Raw genomic sequence first — 16,982 nt, 5'->3', positions numbered from 1 at the left:
GGGAAATATCGGATTTTGGGAAACAATCCCATAAAAAATTAGATTTTTGGGGAAAAAACCACAAAAATCGCAGTTTGGTGCTGCTGCCCAGGACTGAGCGTGCAACAGGTTGCACGCAGCCTTCATGCGCGCGCGGAGAAGAGCACCCAGCCGAGGATTCTCGGCATCTGCAGGGTGCATGAGCGGCAAATGTGGGCGGATGCAGGGTGACACAGGCGTGTAACGCGCGCGCATGTCCGAAGCACCTGGTGCACTCGTGCACCTAGCTTCGACAGCCATGATTTCCAATCTTCCAAAATTCATAACTTTCTCAATTTTTATCGGAATCGAGTTCCGTAAAAAACAAAATTGCTTAATTTTTCACAAGGAATCCAAATAAAATATTTTAAAAAATAGAAAAAATATGTTTCATGGAAAAATTTCGTAGAACACATACATTCATCACATAAGCACATAAACCAATATGAAACCATCCAAATCAACGCAAAACATCGTTTTAATTCATTTTTCATGAAAGTAAATCATTACAATGGCTTTGGTTCCAGTTGTTGGAATTAATTCTACCAGGATCTAGATTTACTACCAAGTATGTTTTATTAACATCCTAATATGAATTCTAAAACAATGAAATAAACACATATAAAGTTTAAGAAAACCTTACATTGGGTGCAGCGGAATATAATGACTCCTTCGATTTAGATCTCTAGCCCTTGATTCCTTTCTGTAGCAGAGCATAATCATCTGAATCTGGATCTCTTTCTCTCCTTCCTTTGATACTGATCTCCTTCTTGTTGTTTGGATTCTCCTACAGTCTTACACACTATGATTGAGATACAACTTGATGTGTGTGGGCACTACTCTATCACTCAAGGATTTCGAAATTGAAGAGAGAAAAAGAGAGAGAGAGGGTGGCGCATGGCTTTTCTGAAAGGAACAAATGTACAAAGTCATGAGTTTCCTGAAGCCAATACTTTTTATTTATAGAATGCCTTCTAGGTTTAGGTTAGAATTGTATGGCATTAAAATAATGGAAAAATAAAATGGTAAACCCTTTGCATAGTGGGCGACCATATAAGAAAATTGGGCCTCACTTTGCAATTTTTCCATTTTATTATTTTTCATTCCCATTTTCTCTAGAATGCTAATTTTCCAATTTTAACCATTTAAATGTCAATTCTAATTATTTAATAACTTAAAAAATAATTATTAAATAATATTGTCATTTAATATATATTTATTAATTTAGACATATAAAGTATCTTAATTAATAAATAAACCTAGAATCTTTTTTCTTTACAATTTCGCCCTTGCTTAGTGAAAATTCATAAACTAGACATAGTCTAACTTTAGAATTATAATTGATTAATTAAAATGAATTAACTGAGTCTTACAAGCAATATGGTCTCAACTACTATGGGGACCATGGGCCTTTATAAACCGAGCTTCCAATAAGTTGAACCGCATTTACCAAGTAAATTCCCTAACTTATTAATTCCTTATTGAATCCACACTTAGAACTTGGAATTGCACTCTCAGTCATATAGAACGCTCTATATGTTCCATGATATAGATACGTCATTAGTTACCCATTATTATAATCCTAATGTGATCAATGACCCTCTAATAGATGATCTACATTGAATAGGCACTAAGTTACCGTTGCACCTTCAATGTATTTTATCCTTAAAACACTTAGCTCCGTATAAATGATATTTCAGCGAAGTGAAATGAGATCTCCACCATTTATCTCTGTTTAGCCAAGCTCGAAAGATATCATCGTTTCACTTCTAAATTCCTATAGAAGTTATAGACTCCATATTTATGTTAGCGCTCCCACTCAATTATACTATCATGTTCCCAAAATGTACGTATCACCCTGATCCAAAAGTAGGCTTAACTAACAAATCAAAGAACATGTATAGTACTCTTGAGATCAAACATAATCATATCACGATTAAGATCATTTGATCTAGGATCAACGGGTGATATTGAATTAAATAGATATTACGGTAAATTTTAATATATCGACTAATCAAAGTTCAATATCGGTCCCTTCCGATGTATACTCCATACATCCGATACTAGTAAACTTTGATAATGTCCTGAAAAGGACATAACACTTTTCCAAGGTGTAAGAATACCTATCGCTGATTATACCATGTCATTCTAAATCCAGTGTTCTGACAAATCAGGGAATAAACTTTCGAACATATAATAAAGATTATATTCAACTGTGCTGACAACACTATAATCTTTAACAAATTCATATGTTCTGGACTTAAATAGAATTCATACATTATATATATATAATCATGAAATAAATCATGTGAACCATGAAACATAAAATGTTATTTCTGATCTTTATTAATAAGTAAATCTGATTATATTGAAGTGGGTTTTATTTAGGGCACAAAACCCAACAAATCATGCCTCTTGAATTTTCATCAATGTTAGACTTTTTTTTACTAAAATTGGACAAAAGTTCTTAAATTCAACAATCTCAATAGTTCAGGGGAAATTTTTAACGACCTTAAAAGTTCAGGGAACATGATTTGGTACATGTCAAAATTCGGAGAGGAAAAATCCTAATTAGCCAAATAAAAAGTAAAAGTGTGTTCTGTAAATTTTATTTTCATTTTTATTTGTTGATTTTATTTAAGCGGGGTCTGAGGTCGGGACTGGGGGCAGGTCCAAGTTTGGGATCGGGTCCACATTCAATTTCTAAGCTCCTAGTTGAGGTTAGAGTCTAAAATATTGATTAAAAAAACTGTTCAAAAAAATTTTGAAAGTATTTTTTTTTTGTTTTTAAAATATAAATTCTCTATTAAAAAATTGAAAAGTAAAAATAGTTTTATAGAACATGATTTTAGAAAAAAAATTTACTTTTCTAATTTTAAAACAAAAAACCGATTAAAAAGTGTTACCAAACACACTCTAAGAAAATGAAAAACATTTTTTAAAATAAATAGAATAATTCATTTAAAAGGCACAAAGCCAACAAATCAAAACGATTAAAATAAAATTTAAAGAATTAAAGACCAGGGGAAGAATCAGGCTCCAAACTATAGCAGTATTCAAAGAAAAAGTAATATGAGCAAGCGAGTGGGCTAATCCATCAAATGACCACTTATAATGAGAAAGATGACCAAACATTTCTAATATCTTTAATAATAGCGCCAAATTCAATGAAATGTGTTTCTTTACTTAATGTAGCTTGGACCAAGCGAAGACAGTCAGAGAATATCGTCATACTTGTATAACCCAGTCAACGACAAAGAATCATCCCTTGCAACAAGGCTACTGCCTCTGCCACATGAGGTTCGTAGGCTGCCGCCACCGGCATCGCCCCTGGGTAGAAAACCACACTGGACCGACTCATCACCACAACTCCAAGACCAATATTCTACTCTTTGTTATTAACACCAACATCCACAAATAAGTTGATATCCCCCAACTGTAGCTCCTCGGTTCAGGTAGTATTAGATAGGTCGATCGGCATTAAACCATTTGGCATTACCGGCCTAGAAGAAGAACTTTGAGCATCTTGATAGAGCCAAAGGAAACTTAAAGACCATTGGGTCACCATATCATTTGGGAGTAATTTGTGGTCATGAATAAGCGTATTCCTCCTATGCCAAATTTGCCAACAAAGAACAACAAATTATTCCATCTCATGAGGTGAAAGAATATCCATACAACCAACTAATACATCATAAAAGTTGGAGGCCAACTTAAGAGCGTCCAAACTTTTCAACAACCACTCTTGTCTGATTCCTTTGAGCAAAGGACATAACCAAAGGGCGTGCAAAGTAGTCTCATTATTTTGGAAATATATAGGGAAAACCTTTGCCGTATTCAGGCCATGACGTTACAAATTCGCATAACAAGGTAAGAAATTAAGTCTTGTTTTCCAAATAAATTTGTTTACTTTAGGCAGCACTAAAAGAGACCACATGAACTTCTACCACCGAGGTTGACCTGAAGAAGCTGACACTTGACCCCACCCTAATCTATTAACAGAGCTCAAGTACCCACTCTTAACTGTGTACATACCAGTACTAGTAAAATGCCAAATAATGTATCCTTCCAGTTAAACGACAAAACATGAATTGATAAGATAGCTCTGGCTTCACCTTCATTAAAAAGCTCTTTAACCAAAGGAACGTTCCACAGTTTAGTCTCGCGTTTCAAATCACTAACATATTGTACCTCTGAACCACCCCTGAAAGAGTAAGTCCAACCCACATGGTCTTTAGCAATCCAAGTATCTTCCCGAATCTGAACCATATCTCCCTTCCCAATCAACTAGCAAACTCTTTTCATCCATAAGTCACGACCCCAAAGAATACTTTTTCACAAATAAGAAGCCCGCTTAGTTTCAACCAATTCTAATAAAGAACTATTCGCAAAATAAAATCCTTTTATAACCTTGCCGGCCAAAGAATCAAGGTAGTTATATAAACAGGCTGCTTGCTTAGCCAATAACGATTGATTAAATAAAAATATGTCTCGAAAGCCCATTCCACCATTGCCTTATGCTAGCATAGCTTAGACCATGTACACAAGTGTAATTTGCGCCTATCAGGATCTCCACCCCACTATAATCAAGCATAAAGTCTATGAATTTCATCCACAATACACGTAGGATGACTAAACAATCCCATAGCATATGTCAAAATTGCCTGAATCACAGATTTCAAGAGAATCTCACGGCCACCTGACGAAAAAGTTTTGACTTCCAACCAAACAACTTATTCTAAATTCGATCAAGAATACATCGATACAATCCACATTTACTCTTCCCTACAAAGCAAGGTAGTCCTAAATACTTATCATGATAGGGTACTAAAGGAACCCCTAAAACACTAGTGAGAGATTCACAAACATCCCGAGGCATACGAGAAAAGAAGAAAATCGTTGATTTATTTAAATTTATCAACTTTCAAAAAATTAAAAACTTTAATTCGCTCAAAGTTATCAGTTTAAACTTTAACCAACTTTATTTATTTTTAATTATAATTATTATTGTTTACTATTTAAATAATTATATTTTAAAAAAATATACAATAGTACCATGAAAAAGAGAGCATAGTATGTAAATAATTGATTTAGTTGAAACTAGAGAACTAAGCCACACTCGATTCTATTTTTATATTTTTTTACTTATGTAATGATATAATTTAAAATATAATATTTTAATGTGTGTATTATAAAAGTAAAAATTTTGAAATTAAAAATATAATTTATTATATTTAAATATATAGGAAGGTGGTGAAATTATTACATTAAATAGAATTAATGTTTTTATAATAAAATAAATTTCTTTCAGAAATTAATTCTAAATTTAATAAATGGGGCGTGTAATTAAAAATTGAATGTCTTCTTCACAAATATGAATATAAGATAACAAGGGACCACACAACATTTTCTGCTTTTGAAAACTTAAAATAAGGGAATATGTGGTATTATTCCTTAAACCCCCAACCAAAAACTCGGTTAGTTACTTAGTTAGTTGTTCATTAACTAACTCAATTGTCAAATATGATAGCAAGCTTATTGGGTCCATTGGCCGATATATAAAGAAAGAAGAATCCTCATCTCATTTCATAAGAGAATAACAAGAAGACGCAACCAAAGAATAAGAAAAGAGACGCAACACAATAGAGAGAGAAGTTACAGTGAGAAAGTGAGAGAGATATTATAACACCCTAATCTAAAGGGATGCCACGTATATGGTTCTATAAACTAGTTTAGTAATAATAGATTAATTAGTTATTAAAATCCGCAATAACATAAAAAAACTATACTAATATAAAACCCTAGTAATGAACAACATAACGACACTACAAATTTGTTTCAGATATTCTTGTTACAAAAGGACTCTATACAGTAGTAAGTCAAAATATACAGTAGATACAACCCAAAACAATTCTTAGCAAGTCGGCCACACAGACTGGAAGGGTTAATATGTACATTCGTCCGAGAAGATTGTTGCCTCATGGTTGCTCTAACTTTTCATTGCCCTTACCTAAACCATATAGCACCCGTGAATTACAAGGACTTAGCAAAAAAAAAATAATAAAGAAAATAGATATGATAATCAACCAGCTATATTAATTGTTGGAAATTATTTTACCAGGATCTTAGATCTACTCACAAGTATGTTGATTAACACCCTAAATATGAACTTCTAAAACGATTATGAAATAAACACATATAAAGTATGAGAAACCTTACATTGGGTGTAGCGGAATAATATGACTCCTTCCATTCAGATCTCTAACCCTTGTATCCTTTTTGTCGCAGAGTATTATCAAGCTCTGAAGCTGGATCTCTTTCTCTGGTTCTTTAGTGCTGAAACTCCTTCTTGTTGAATGTCTTTCTTCACGATCTTCCTCACTATGATTGAGGTATCACTTGCTGTGTGTGGGCACTACTCTAATCACTAAGTATTTTGAAATATTAAGGAAGAAGAGAGAGAGAGAGTGGGCGGCCAAGTATAGAGCGAGAAGGCTCAGGTTTTTCTGAATGAGAAGTGTGTAAGTTAAATGTAAATTTCCTGAAGCCTTCACTATCTATTTATAGCATTCCACTAGGGTTAGGTTTGAATTATTTGGCATTAAAATAATAAAAATATCAGAGGATAATTCCTATAAAAGTGGCCGACCCTATCTGTATGGATTTGGGCCTCACTTTTTGCAATTTTGCAATTTTATCACTTTTGCATCTGATTTTCTTAAAAACGCCAATTTTCAAATTCAACCATTTAAATGCCAATTCTAACTATTTAATTGTTGGGTTTTATGCCCTAAATAAAACTCATTTCAATATAATCAGATTTACTTATTAATATAGATCAGAACTAACATTTTATGTTACATGGTTCACATGATTTATTTCATGATTATATGTACATAATGTATAAATTCATCTGAAACCCTTTTCACATACTTGATCCTGTTTATTGTGCCGTCAACACATTGGAAAGTAAACATGACTATGTGAATAAAGTTTCCTAGATTTATCAGACACAGGGTTTTACTGATATGATAATCTACAACAAGAGTTTACATGTATTTGGAGAAATACTATGTTCTTTCCAGAACATTGGTTAAATTAAAGCTCAGGTTGGATGCATGGAGTATGCATCGGAAGGGACCGATATTGAACTTTGACTTAGATTTATTAAACTTACCGTAAAATCTATTCAAGTCAATATCGCCTAGTTGATCCTAGATCAAATGATCTTAATCCTGTTATGATTAGGCTCAATCTTGAAAGGCTATTCGTGTTCTTTGATTTGTTAGTTAAGACTACTTTTAGGTCAGGGTGATGCGTACATTTTGAGAACACGGTAGTGCAATTGAGTGGGAGCGCTAGCATAAACATGGAATCTATAACTTCTATCTGGCGAATAGTAAGCAAAGGATGATCTCCTTCGAGCTTGACCAAACGAAAATAAATGGTGGAGATCTCATTTCACATAAGCTGAAATATCATTTATACGGGGTCAAGTGTTTTAAGGATAAAATACATAGTAGGGTGTTACGGTAATTTAATCCCTTTACTGTGTAGATCATTCATATAAAGGATAATTGATCAAATTAGGATTATAACAATGGATAACTAATGATGTGTCTATATGGTGGAACATATAGAGCATTCTATATACTGAGAGTGCAATTCTAAGTTCTATGCGTGGATTCAACGAAGAATTAATAAGTTAGTGAATTTTAGTGCTAAATTCTTGATCTACTTATTAGAAGCTCGGTTATATAGACCCATGGTCCCCCCACTAGTTGAGATAATATTGCTTGTAAGACTCATGTAATTGGTTTTGATTAATCAATTATAATTCTCAAATTAGACTATGTCTATTTGTGAATTTTTCACTAAGTAAGGGCGAAATTGTAAAGAAAGAGTTTATAGGGGCATATTTGTTAATTATGATACTTTGTATGGTTCAATTAATAAATATGATAAATGACAATATTATTTAATAATTATTTATAGTTATTAAATAGTTAGAATTGGCATTTAAATTGTTGAATTAGAAAATTGGCGTTTTTGAGAAAATCAGATGCAGAAAAGATAAAACTGCAAAATTGCAAAAAAGTGAGGCCCAAATCCACTAAGCATGGCCCAGGCACTTTTGTAGGCAATTTAATCTGATATTTTCATTATTTTAATGCCAAATAATTCAAACCTAACCCTAGTGGAATGCTATAAATAGATAGTGAAGGCTTCAGGAAAATTACACTTTTCTTCAGACTTTCTGAATCAGAAAAACTGAGCCTTCTCTCTCCCTATCTGGCTGACCACTCTCTCTCTCTATTCTTTCTTGATAATTTCGAAATCCTTAGTGATTAGAGTAGTGCCCACACACATCAAGTGATACCTCAATCATAGTGAGGAAGATCGTGAAGAAAGACATTCAGCAAAGGAGTTTCAACATCAAAGATTCAGAGAAAGAGATCCAGGTTCAGATATTGATAATGCTCTGCTACAGAAAGGAATCAAGGGCTAGATATCTGAATTGAATGAGTCATTATATTCCGCTGCACCCAATGTAAGGTTTCTTAAACTTTATATGTGTTTAATTTATCGTTTTAGAAAGTTCTTATTTAGGATGTTAATAAACATACTTGTGAGTAGATCTAAGATCCTGGTAAAATAATTTCCAACATTAATAACTATAAATAATTATTAAATAATATTGTCATTTATCATATTTATTAATTGAACCATACAAAGTATCATAATTAACAAATATGCCCCTTAAACTCTTTCTTTACAATTTCGCCCTTAGTGAAAAATTCACAAATAGACATAGTCTAAATTGAGAATTATAATTGATTAATCAAAACCAATTATATGAGTCTTACAAGCAATATTATCTCAACTAGTGGGGGGACCATGGGTCTATATAACCGAGCTTCCAATAAGCAAATCAAGAATTTATAACCTAAATTCACTGACTTATTAATTCTTCGTTAAATCCACGCATAGAACTTAGAATTGCACTAGTATATAGAATGCTCTATATGTTCCACCATATAGACACATCATTAGTTATCCATTGTTATAATCCTAATTTGATCAATGATCCTCTATATGAATGATCTACACTGTAAAGGGATTAGATTACCGTTACACCCTACAATGTATTTTATCCTTAAAACACTTAACCCCGTATAAATGATATTTCAGCTTATGTGAAATGAGTACTCGACCATTTATTTTCGTTTGGTCAAGCTCGAAGGAGATCATCCTTTACTTACTATTCGCCAGATAGAAGCTATAGATTCCATGTTTATGTTAGTACTCCAACTCAATTGCACTACCGTGTTCCCAAAATGTACGTATCACCCTGACCCAAAAGTAGGCTTAACTAACAAATCAAAGAACACGAATAGCCTCTTGAGATTGAGCCTAATCATAACAGGATTAAGATCATTTGATCTAGGATCAACTAGGTGATATTGACTTGAATAGATATTACGGTAAGTTTAATAAATCTAAGTCAAAGTTCAATATCGGTCCCTTCCGATGCATACTCCATGCACCCAACCTGAGCTTTACTTTAACCAATGCTCTGGAAAGAACATAGCATTTCTCCAAATGCTAAACTCTGTTGTAGATTATCATATCAGTAAAACCCTGTGTCTGATAAATCTAGGAAACTTTATTCACATAGTCATGTTTACTTTCCAATGCGTTGACAACACAATAAACAGGATCAAGTATGTGAAAAGGGTTTCAGATGAATTCATACATTATGTACATATAATCATGAAATAAATCATGTGAACCATGCAACATTAAATGTTATTTCTGATCTATATTAATAAGTAAATCTGATTATATTGAAATGAGTTTTATTAAGGGCATAAAACCCAACAAACTCCCACTTGCACTAATATAAAACAAAAAGTGCATTTCAAATAATCTCAACACCTTGATATACAAATCAAGTGCAGTAGTAGTAAACTCCTTGTAATAGGATCTGAAAGGTTGAATTAAACACAACCTTTTCTCCACCATTACTCTTCCTTTAATCACAAAATCATTGATAATGTGAAATTCCTCTCTATATGTCTACTCTTTTTTGGGATACTGGATTCTATATCTTTGGCAACTACTTTTGGTTAATCAGGAAATAACACTAGTAGTTAAGGTAATTTGGAATGGTTCCAAAAATGTATAGAACTTTCCTTACACTGAATAAGTACCTTTACTGCAACTTTAACATTCAGTCCCTTTCTGGTAGACCTAGAGACTTCAGATAGGTTTTTACACTTCTCTAAAATCACTATTCCACCCCCAGAGTAATCACCATCTTATCAGAAAGATTTTCTAGCACAAAGGCAAATCTCGAAATCTGATGTGGTGTAGTCTAAGAGTTTTAAATACACCCTTATTGACTAACATATAGTTCCTCTTCTTAATCTTAAAATTTACTTGATTGTCTTCCAATGTTCTTATCCTGGATTAATCTGATACCTACTCATTACTCCCACTCAACAGCAGGTGTCTGGTCTAAGGCATACTAAAGCATATCTGAGACCTCTCACTGTTGATATAAGAAATTCTTTCATGACTTTATCTTTTCTGGAATAGTTAAGACTTTTCCTTAGATAAATAAAATCTATACCTAGAAGTCGAGAAGCTTCTATAGATTGCCATTAGAAAGAAAATGCTTCAGCATCTTACTAAAGTAAGTTGCTTGCATTAGAGTAAATAATTACCAGGTATACCACAAGCCATAGGTTTAGATAAACTCAAACCTATAATACTAGGAACAGGAAGTTTTGTTAAGTCCATTGAATAGATTTATACACGAAACTTCCTTTTATGTCCTTGTAATAGAAAACTTTAGGTTATTCCATGTGAATGGATTAAACCATAGTTCTATTGACTTTTCTTCTTAGTTTCTTATCTTGACAATCCCTTACTTGTTTAAACTCACAATGGATTTTAATCACTAGTGTCTTCCAAGTCATAAGAAGTGAAGTTCCTAGAAACTCTCCCACTACGACAAGGTACCGTGAATTATGTTTAAGAAAACTAAATGGTATTGATCTCTTTGGTTGTGACAAGACAACAGAGGCAGTGGGATCATCATATGTCAAATAAGATGATAGAACACTTTTGGAATCAAGAAAAATATCTCCTTTATTTTCGACTTTTCAGACTTAGTCATTTTCTTAGAAAAGTAGTATTTGTTTAAATAAACACTTTCTTATCTATTGACTATGGGATGGTCCACCCCTAATCACTTAGAATAGCTAACAAACATGCAAACCATGGTTAGCAGCTCTAGCTTTTCTTAAGATTTTGATTAGGTCATCCATGAATCTAGTAATGATTTACATTAAGTATACAACCATTACATCATTCTAAAATTGTATTACCATAGAAGGATTTAGGCAACGACTAGTAACTAATCATCAATATGCAAATCGAAATTTCTGGGGAGGAAAGTTTGGATATAATTCAAAAATCAATTTAATGATCTTTGAACTGCACATCTACTAACTATTTCTCCACCCCTATCAGTTCGCAAGATCTTTAACCACTTACCTTAATGGTTTTAACCATTGCTAGAAATTTATGAAAATTTTCAAACATTTCAAATTTCTTTGCATAAGGTATAATCTAGAGTTACGTTTTAAGAATACAACGAACAATGCATATCCACCCCTGAATGTACATCCATCTACGAATGAGATGAACTACTTTCAGTGGATATAGGCATATTAACTCTTTGCAGAGATTGATCTTGTCAAAACCACTATGAACAAGATACAAATGCCATAGATTAATAAAAATGTGGTTGTGTCGTTTTTATGACTTAGGTTTAGTTACATCAAAGAGTTCTTAGAATAGTGCAAGTGAATCCTGGTCACAGAATACTAAACTCATATTCCATATAGTTTGAATCCATTGATAGAAAATTGTTATTAAACACTTGTGAAAGTGTAACTGTATTGTATTCTGGAATTAGAAATATAAGAATATTTCTGTTTGGAATTTAAAATTAAAGTCAAAGACTTAAATTTATACCAAATATAATGAGTAATTCTTTCTTGGACCACCACTACTAATTTAAACTCTAAGTCAAATTTGCCTAACAAGTAGGAGATTTCTAAGATTGAGGACTTATATCATTGTGGAATAGAATTTCGGGATTATAATCATATGCATCATTTAATTTCTTAAGAGAAAATAGAATGACATGAAATGATTTATAGACCATTCATCCAATGATATGTTATTGAGCTAAATCGAAATGAATAAGCTAAGAGGAATTAGGATAATTTCGTTGTTTAAATAAGAATCCAACGATGCTTCGATTAGCGAAAGACAAAGTAATCTTATTTATACAATCTTCTTGTTTCATATTGTAAAAATACTAGTCTAAGGTGTCATCAATTGATGAACAACTAGATGTTGCATATACAATATTTATCTTTTGAGATCTAACACTATTATGTATGTCTAATGGTGAAAATCCATTAGAGATTTATCTCATTAGATAAACAAACCAAGTTAGACCAACAATGAAGATTCGAAATTAAACTACAATTTAATAACAGAAAATAACATGGTTCAATATAAATTCATACACAATTCAGAAATTATTAAACATATAGCAAGTAGGAATGACAAGTGAAAATACTAAAACATACAATCCTAAATAATTTCCAAGGTTTCCAACAAACTGATACAGTGTCCCGGTAGGCGAGAGTCAAAGTATCATTCATTGAATAGAGTTTTCAGCTCATCTAAAATGCAAACCATTCTAGCAACCTTTTATTCGATCAAAATAAGAATCCAACGTTGTCCCGGTAGGCGAGAGTCAAGGTTATTCTCATTTTATGAGCTTCCACCATTGTTTCATGTTTTATAAGTTTATCTCTAAGTAGTCACCGTAGGGGAGAGTCTAATAGAGACGAAAACTTACAAAACACTTATCAAATGAGATCTTACGGTGTTAAATGTGTTCAACGAATAACCATCCATAAGGGGGACGAAGTCTAGCGTCTCGAGGTTATATTGAAAACATTTAACTATTGTAAGACCAACAATGGAGATCGAATATCCTAATAATAATAAAGCTCATTATTTAAAGAGAGTTGTATTTTCTTTGCTACTTATTTTAATCTATTTATTTTAAATATATATTTATTTAATTAAAATTTCCAATTTAGAATGAAAAATTCTAAATATAAATTTTAATTTAATATTTATAAATTTTACTTAGATGGATATGAAAATAACATGAATTATTTCCATCTTAGTAATAATTTCCAATAAATATTTAGAAAAATATTCAATTTAAGTTGTTACAAAATTAATTTAAATTAATTTACAACTCAAATTTAATTTTCTATAAATATATATTACATTTCGAAAAATTTAAGTATTTAAGAATACAATTTTCGAAATTGCATGTTAAAATAAAATAAAAATAAATCCTGGGAAAATTTATTCTAATTTAATGTCGGCCCAAAATTAATTAATAAAATTAATTTACAACAAAAAATATAATTTTCCGATTTAATTAAACATATAAGAAAAATTTAAAATATTTAAGTATCATGATGAAAATCAACTTAAATATTAATTTTCTATTTAATTAAATACACTAGAAAAATACTTCAAGCAAAACAGATAATATCTATCTAGACTTTCATTGACTAATTAATTCATTTTCTAATTAAATATATTTTACTTCATTTATTTTAATTAATCATTAAATGAAAAAATCATTGATTTAAGTTGGTCCAAAATTAAAATAAATAATTTACAACTTTAATCTATTTTTCAAATAAAGTTAAAATCATCTTGCATTATGAAATGCAATTTCGAAAATTGATTAATAAAATAAAGAAAAAATATATTTTGAAAATTATTTAAATTTAAGTTGAAAAAATAAATTTCAACTAAAAAATAATTTTCTATTTAATTAAGTGTCATGAAAAAGAAATATTTAAGTATCATGATGAAAATCAACTTAGATATTTAATTTTCAATTTAATTAAATGTATTAAATTCAAGAAATAAATAATTAAGTGTAGAGAAGGCTTAATTATTAATCTCTAGTTTAATACTAGGAAAAAATATACTTAAAATAAATTGTACCAAAATTAATTATTTATATTATTTATTTCACAGTGTATAATATTTTCCTATTTAATATTAGAAATAATAAGTAGTCTAGAAATAACTATCTAGAAAATATCTTATTGACTAAGTATCTCTTCCACAAAATTTGAAAAAATATCTAATTTAAGTTGTATTAGAAAAAATCTAGAACTTAAATATTTTTAAATTTAAATTTAACTAAATATCAAAAAATTAAGTTGTAACCACTCAATTTGAAAATATTCCATTTTAAGTTAATATTTGAAAAAATATCAACTTAAAAAAATATCTAAAGAATCTTAATAACCAATTCCTAAAATTCCTCAACTTAATTTTGAAATTTTAAATCCAAAAGATATTCAGATTTAAGTTGATTAGTTAGAGATAACTAAATATCAACTTAAATAGGAATATTTAATGAAAAATTTAAATTAAGCTTCAGAAAGAATCTAGATGGTTATAATTCTATATTTAATTAAATACAAGAAAATACATATAGTTTAGCTTAGAATAAAATTCTTTAAACTATGGTTTTCTTAAATTAATTTCAAAATAAATGAAATTAATTATGTTGCTAATCAATTTTATTAGGTTAAACTAATTTAATTAACCTAGTACAGTTATTCAAATCAGGCAAATGGGCCTTCACAATTGGGGTGGTTCATGTGAGGGGGTGCTGGGTTCAGTATGTCGTACCCACTGCTATGGCTCCCAACTCTCACACAAGGCCCAAAAGAGAGGAATTTAACCTTAAAATGAACAACTGTTATTAATTGAATAGGCCCAAAAACTAAATGGGCCTAAATAAAATCTATAAAGAACTATGATATTTTTTTTTTTGAAAGAAAAAAACTATGATATTTTATTTAGCAACAACAACCTATATGCATCTATAACAAAATTAAACATATAGGACTCACACAGGCACACAATTTGGATGGATCCTATCATATTGCTAGGTCATACACACATGAAAGAAGATTGTAAATATACCTATTACAAATTATTTACTTGACCATGAGTTAAAATCAGATCATTGGATCTATCAACAAGTTAACCATGGCTATTTGCAATCAAGCAATAATAGGTTTTAAAAACTTACAAACAAGCTAAAATACATACTCCTGGAACAAGGTTAGGTGGATAGTTGGATGTAGGATTTATTTAATTTTAAATAAATAATTTTGAAAAAATAATTAAAATAAAAAAAAAATATTTTCGAAAAAATAATAATAATAAAAAAAATTAAATTTTCAAAATTAATATAGTAATATTTAAAATTAAACCTACAATTTTGAAAAATTAGGTTTCAACCAACCTAAATATCATTTCAAAAGTTGCTAACTATTTTTAAAAATTTAATGTTATTTTATAAATAAAAAATTAAATAAAAATTAAAAAAAGATAAATAAATATCTTTTTCAGATTTCATAATTTAATTTAAATAAATAAAATAACAAAATTTAAAAGTTAGCAAAATATCCTACAACTATTTAAAAATTACATGATTATAGTTATCTTATTTTAAATTTAAATAAGGTCAAATTATTAAAAAAAAATATTTAATTTAAAAAATTTAAAATCTGACCTTAAATTTAAAAATAAGATAAGATATAATCAAATTTAAAAATAAGATAGATAATTAAGCAAAACGATAGATATTTACTATTTTTAAATTCAAATTACACTAATATCATGAAGTAAATTAAAAAAAATAATAATTAATTTAATTATGATAATTATAATTGAATTAGGAATAGTAAATGTATAAATACAGAACTACACAAAAAATCGGAAGTTAAATCCATGAAAAAGCATGAAAAATCAAAGAAAAACGAAAAAATTGCGAGCTGTACGGACAGTATACTGAGCATACTATCCACGCGCGCTCTAAGGGTTGCATGGGCGAGGAAACACGGCGCAATGGGAGGCTGCATGATTTCTGCGCGCGCGCGTGGTGCAGTGACACCACCCCGATATTTTCGAAAATTCAAAAAATCATAACTAATTCAAATTAAATCGAAATTGAGTTCTGTAAAAAGGTAAATTGCTTAATTTTTTCCATACTATCCAATAAAAATGATTCCAGAAATAGATATTCAATTATTTATTACGAAAATTCACAAACATCAATCTATCATCATATAACACTCAATACAACATGATACCATCCAAAACATCAAACAATCGTTTTAAAGTCCAAATTTCTTGCAAGCAAATCAATTACCATGGCTCTGATACCAGTTGTTGGAAATTATTTTACCAGGATCTTAGATCTACTCACAAGTATGTTTATTAATACCCTAAACATGAACTTCTAAAACGATTATGAAATAAACACATATAAAGTATGAGAAACCTTACATTGGGTGCAGCGGAATAATATGACTCCTTCCGTTCAGATCTCTAACCCTTGTATCCTTTTTGTCGCAGAGTATTATTAAGCTCTGAAGGTGGATCTCTTTCTCTGGTTCTTTAGTGCTGAAACTCTTTCTTGTTGAATGTCTTTCTTCACGATCTTCCTCACTATGATTGAGGTATCACTTGCTGTGTGTGGGCACTACTCTAATCACTAAGTATTTCGAAATCTTAAGGAAGAAGAGAGAGAGAGAGTGGGCGGCCAAGTATAGATAGAGAAGGCTCAGGTTTTTCTGAATGAGAAGTGTGTAAGTTAAGTGTAAATTTCCTGAAGCCTTCACTATCTATTTATAGCATTCCACTAGGGTTAGGTTTGAATTATTTGACATTAAAATAATAAAAATATCAGAGGATAATTCCTATAAAAGTGGCCGGCCCTATCTGTATGGATTTGGGCCTCACTTTTTGCAATT

Source organism: Cannabis sativa, chromosome 3 (assembly GCF_029168945.1).
Source record: "Cannabis sativa cultivar Pink pepper isolate KNU-18-1 chromosome 3, ASM2916894v1, whole genome shotgun sequence".
Lineage (NCBI taxonomy): Eukaryota > Viridiplantae > Streptophyta > Magnoliopsida > Rosales > Cannabaceae > Cannabis > Cannabis sativa.
The sequence above is the reverse complement of the archived record's forward strand: the minus strand, read 5'-3'. Positions refer to the sequence as shown.